Below are 6,000 nucleotides of genomic sequence, written 5' to 3' on the forward strand. Positions count from 1 at the left end.
AAACATGGGGAGGTATACAGTTTTTGCGCCTTCAAGTTTGAACCGTTAGCTACCGTTTCTTTTGATGTCAACTAGGAGATGGCCACATTGTGAGTTCGTAACTTTATATGAAATTCGAAAGTAAAGATATGAAGGATCATATATTTGAACTGCACTGATAACGCTGATAACTTTTTTTTCTGTAAGCAGACACGAGAGATCGTAGAAGTTATGTAGGCAACTTAGGCAGCTGCGAAAATCAATAGCAGCAAAAAAAGATGACAAGTTCTCTTGGAAAAAGAACATTACGCTTAACGCGAAATTAAAATTGTTATAAATATTGCAAGTAAAACACGCCCATGTTACGTTCGGCTATAGTGTTTGTAAAACTCTCAGGAAAACTGACGCGCTTTTAGCGGAAAACTCCGTTTGATTTGTATACACGCTTGCGGGCAAACGAACTGATAAGATTTAATTTATGACTTGTTTTGACGCTTTGCGCTTAAAACACTCGGCATGCTCGAAAGCAACCTTGTTAGTTTTGATAACATACTTTCGATGCGAACTCGGTTTGTGTAAGGAAAAGTTAAATTTAAAATCTAAAGAAGTTAAGATATAATCAGCGAAAGAAACTAAATGAACACTTCAGTGGCTTAAATTCTCAAGAGTGGTCTGAATATTTGATATCTTCTCGCGTGCGATACGAGTAGCCGGATTGTCAACCACACAGGTGATAAGCATACGGAAAATATGTATGAGAGAGACTGTATTGATGTACTTGCAAATTCTCCTAGCGATCATTTTAAGATTGTATTGCAGTCAGTTAGGAGAATAAGAGTGACCTAAATATTTGATATTTTCTCGCGTGCAATACGAGTACATTGTCAACCGCATAGGCGATAAGCATACGGAAAATATATATAAAGCAGGCTGTCTTAATGTACTTTCAAATTCTGAAGACAAAAAGAACAAAGATTGTCTAGCAGTCAGTGGAGAGAATAAACATTTCCAGTGTGCGGAAACTCTCAGTGTGGTGGAAAAAAGTTATTGAGCTGTTCTAATAAGTCGGAAATTTTAATTGATGCCAAAATCACGTTTGTATGTTCAACACTCGTGTACATAAATTTTAAAATGGTCGAGTTAAAAGGGAATCAAATATATTCAACGCACGTGGTCTTTGATGAAAGTGATCTATACGAAATAAATGAAAAAAGTTAAATATTAATGTATTGTAGAAAGCGTTGAAAATGAAGTCAAAACCTTGGCATATCAAGATAAACTTGGGAAGTGCTTTATACGACGTATAAAATTAATATATCGTCTTGAAAACAAACGTTAATAAACTTTATTGCATTGTTTTCGGTTTGAAAAACATCAACTGCCTAACATGAAGTAGTTTTACGATTGACAACAGTGATAAAATCAATTTAACATGTTTAAAGTGGAATGTGAGTCGATATGGATCCCACAGTCACCGCATACACTGATCTGCCCTTGAAACGAATAACGAGTAAACAGAAAATAACAACTTGATATCCTTACCTTAGTATTTCCTGTTGTAGTTGAAGAAGATGGCTTTCGTCTGTAAAAATAAGGAAATTGAGATTCTCGCGGAAGAGCAATATTTAATATAGGAACTGTAAATTTCTTCGCGCGCATTCTTAAATGTATTACGATCAAGATGGACTGTGTAGATAGCGAAAATTTCTAGCGATAGTCAGTCTATTTCAAACTGGCCTAAGGCTTGAAATTGCTTCTAATTCAACAGAGAAAGAAAAACAAAAGGTGATGAAATTCCCCCTAAGGAAGTAGTAAATAAATTGATTTCTGTAACACGTATCTATCCGGATTATTTTATTCCGAAGCGTGTTAAAATGGATCAGACATTTCTTTTAAAACCTAAATTTACAGAATGCTTAAGGCCATAGCTTGACCTTCTCTTTTCATATGCAAATATTTTGAAGTGCATAGAGAAGAAAAAACTCTCAAAAATTTGACGAGTTTTTCGACATATACCACATTACTTTTTCTCCTTTTTCCTGCGCTACTATTTGACTTTCGATTGTTGTTCAAATAAACGCCACTTAAGTTTTTTTTGTCTATGATCTAGCCCGATCAATCTGCAATTTAAAGAGACAGTCAAGACGACAACATTTAAAACCAGCTTTGAAGCGCAAATGACCAAAACTGATTTCTTTGTCATGTATCGATGAAGAAGTAAACGCATCGTAGAGAGATAAATTAAAACTTGCCTGGTTTTAAAAGTAGCAAGATCACTGCTATAAGGTTTATGTTGTCGTTTTCCACATAATAAGTTCAAACGTGAACCCAACCTTAAGAAACACTAAAAAAAGGGCACCCTACCGTGCCACTGCATCTAGCACCTGCTGTGATACTTACATCAATTCCTTTCTTCTTTGACTTCGTTTAATCCTGTCAAACCGAAGCAGTGGTATCTCCGATGATGTAAAATTCGCTGAGGAGTTAATAAACAAAAAATAGGAACAACGGGATGAAACGCCAACTTTACAATCGCACTCCTTAAACCGACCGCTCGCTGTCGCCAGGGAACGCGCGCGAGGAATATAATTGAACTTTTGTTATCAAATTATGTCCTCAACTGAGGAATAATTATCATATACAAAACAACACGAGAACTTGTCAAAGATTAGTTTACAAACGCGAGAGATATGAGCCGGATTAGGGCTTCCTAGATGAAGGGATAATATACTTATGATTCTAAGTGCCTTTACCTAGAAATAAAGATTACGAGATCGAGATAAGGTGGCCGGCTTAGAGACTGGACCGGTTTTTATTTTCGCGTGCGCAGTATTCGTCATTTCTTAACTAATTGCCTTGCAATTACAAGCTTCACGGCTTTGCAAATGAGAATTTGTCGAATTATTCATGGATGGCTACTTTTTATTAGGTCGCCATGGACAATTACTTTTAGTGTTCTGAATTTGATAAGCATCAAATATTCACCATATAATCTTACCATTGGTTGATTATTTCAGTTCAGAGATCTGTTCCTTTTAATTAAAAGTTCTTCTTTTTCGGCTTTTCGTAATTAAAGTTAATTGCAATCAATGAAAAAGAAAACGCGAGATTCTGATAACAATATGTTTCTGTTACTCGATATTCTCGTTGAATCAGTAAAACCTAAGCAAATAACAACTTTTAGAAACTGTAAACGCTGTAGTAGAAAAAATGCTGGTAAATGTGATAAACTTTACTTGGTTTTCTTTCGATAAATGCTGTAAAAACGTCTTAAAGAAAATTGATAGAATCGATCTTGCATGATGTTCACACAACAAAAATAACTGACACTGATGTGTTTATAAACGGAAGCATCAAAGACAAACGATTTTAAAGACAAAAAGCTAAGAATTATTTATTATATTGTGGACGAGAGAAAGACTGCCGACGATAACATCACAGTCAACGACGAGACGTAAAGGGTGTTTTTGAAACCGCTACTGTCGTTATTGTGTTTAGAAAGGGTCTTAAATGCGTTCAAGCAGATTTAAATAAGTACGAAATAGTTTTCTGGTTCGCACGATTTGATTTTGAAAGCGGTGACATGTGCGTTAAGGCTTTTGTTACCAGCTGCGCAGGCTAAGGAGTGTTTCGTCCGTCTCGTTTTAATTAAGACTGGGTCGAGAGTATGTGCGCATGACGGCCCGAGCGCAAGCATTCATGGTATTGCTTGCGCGCACCGCAGAGGGAATCTTCCGTGTTAGGGAAAACGTAGGCTGGATTTCCGCCGCTTTCTCGAGTCCGGAGGAGTGTAGCCTCCTTTCCCCAACAGCGGCCGGTTAATCGAGCCCAGGAAAAATGTTAGCCTAGCACTAATTTGAATGTAATGCAGCCATTTTGTTGCTGAAATAAGCTTCTGTCCTATCAGCGGAAGTAGTCACGATTACAAATGCACATGTTACAAGTAGAACGTGAGGGACTGGGCCCAGCCCCAGGTTACTTATTATTATGGGATCGAAAATCCCACGCGTTGGCGAGAATGAAAACGAAACGAGGATCGATGAGAAAACGTGTTGTCATTGTAGTTTTGTAGTAGTTCCTGTGCGAGATTGAGTAGAGTGTAACATTTGGTGACCCCGACGTGACAAAGAAACCATCGAAATGTCTATAGAAGTCGTCGAAGAGATTCAGATAGAGGTGAGAACAGCAATTTGTCAGCTTAGCGAAGCGAGTCTTCGAGAAATCTGTGCGGGGCTACATATCGAAGTTAAAGAGACGGATACGGGACGTCTGGCGTTAGTACAAATCCTAACGAAATATTTAGACGCCGAAGAACTCGGAACTGAAGCACTAACGAATCTCAGAGAAACAATTAAAGAAAAGAAACCGGCAACGAAGGACGCGAAGAGTGAACAAGAGGGTGGTGTGAAAACCGAACGTGTGGATCAGAAGTCTGCTGTCAAGTCAAGCACAAATGCAGTTACGCCTAAAGAAACCACAGCGATTCCACCGTTCAGGAAGGAATTTAAAATATCGGGACAGATTGGAGATTCACGTCAGAAAGATCGCTTGAGCTTTACCAGTCTTGCTCACCAAATTAACGCTGGATTGAAACGGGGCTATAAAGAAGAAGAAATTGTCGAGGCCGTTATTCGAGCCATCAATCCAGGCCTTAGATTGAGGAGCTACTTGGAAGGTAAGCCCGATCTAGATCTTGCCAGATTACGTAAAATACTCCGGTCACATTACCAAGAAAGGGGGGCTACGGAAATGTATCAGCTGCTCAGTTCGGCAGTACAGGAAGCTGGGGAGACCCCTCAGGACTTTCTTGTTCGCCTCCTTGATCTAAAGCAGAAAGTACTGTTTACATCTCAAGAAGCAGGATCTGATTTGAAGTATGACCCAAAGCTGGTACAGTGCATGTTTCTGCATTCATTATTAACTGGGTTACGGAATGATAACATTAAAATGGAGATAAAACCATGCCTGCAAAACACCCAAGTGGAAGATGAAGAACTTTTTGAGAAATTGAATGCAGCAGTTAGTAATGAAACAGAAAGAATGCAGAAGCTTGGTTCCCGTCATGACCAGCTCACAAACCGAACCCCCACACAGCTTGTAGCTCAATTGGCCACCCATGACGACAGCCATGCCTCAGTTGAAGGTAAAACCCCAGAAAAGCCACCAAAAGTTAACCTTCTTACTGAAGTTAGAGAGTTGAAAGCGGAATTGGCTGCTATCCGGGAGGGCATGGAACAACAAAGCCGCGCTAGCCCTCACCCACAGTACAACCCTGTAGAGCAAGGGAGGGTTCGCCCTAGAGGGTGCTGGAATTGTGAAAGACAAGGAAGGGGTTTCCGTTGCAACCATTGTTTCAACTGTGGTGATGTCGGCCACTTCAGTTACCAATGCCTAAGGTCAAGCCGAAGGGGCTATAACTCAGCAAGCCCCCAGGGAAACAGACAAGGGTTGCTCCCACGGGACAAGGAGCAGCCCCCCCGATTCATGAGCAGTGCCAACAATGCATGAACTGTGGAAAGAGGGAGGATTGGGCACATCAATACTTGCGGTGTTCACAGTGCCATACTAGCCACTATTGTTCAAAAGTTTGTCAAAGGGAACATTGGGAGAAGCATAAGAAACTATGTCAAGCCATTAGCGAAGTTGAACTGAGGGAAAAGGGCAAGTGTTGAAACATTGAAAACGTCGTTCAGTTCCCACCTAACCCCGAGACAACGCTCTAAACTCACCAAATTAGTGGGAAGAAAATGTGTGGTTTCCTGCTTGATTCAAGGGGAAAAGGTGGATGCCCTGTGGGATACCGGAGCTCAAGTTTGTGTTGTGTCCAAACATTGGAAAGAAATTAACCTACCAAACGAGCCAGTAAGAGACATAAGCGAGTTATTGGGGGAAGATGGATTAAATCTCCAGGCCGTGAACGGTACAAAAATCGCATATGATGGCTGGATTGAGGTAGAGTTCCAGTTGGTTGGGGAGGACGGGTACTCGGAGCCATTGACAGTACCCATACTAATAGGAAGT

General features: G+C 40.1%; 2 protein-coding genes across 2 annotated transcripts in view; both read right to left on the minus strand.

Moving 5' to 3' along the window:
• The window catches only part of LOC145469685 (uncharacterized), a 65,091-nt gene extending 62,651 nt beyond the window's left edge, over positions 1-2,440 (minus strand). The window contains exons 1-2 of the mRNA XM_081453457.1: positions 2,380-2,440; positions 1,522-1,561 (exon numbers count right to left, since the gene is read on the minus strand). The gene's annotated coding sequence lies outside the window, so the exon portion shown is untranslated. The remainder of the gene's footprint in view (positions 1-1,521; positions 1,562-2,379) is intronic.
• Positions 1-6,000, minus strand: part of LOC145469724 (mitogen-activated protein kinase kinase kinase 2-like) — a 147,933-nt gene that overhangs the window by 49,160 nt on the left and 92,773 nt on the right. The window lies entirely within an intron of this gene.

Source organism: Orbicella franksi, chromosome 15 (genome assembly GCF_964199315.1).
Source record: "Orbicella franksi chromosome 15, jaOrbFran1.1, whole genome shotgun sequence".
NCBI classification, from domain to species: Eukaryota; Metazoa; Cnidaria; class Anthozoa; order Scleractinia; family Merulinidae; genus Orbicella; species Orbicella franksi.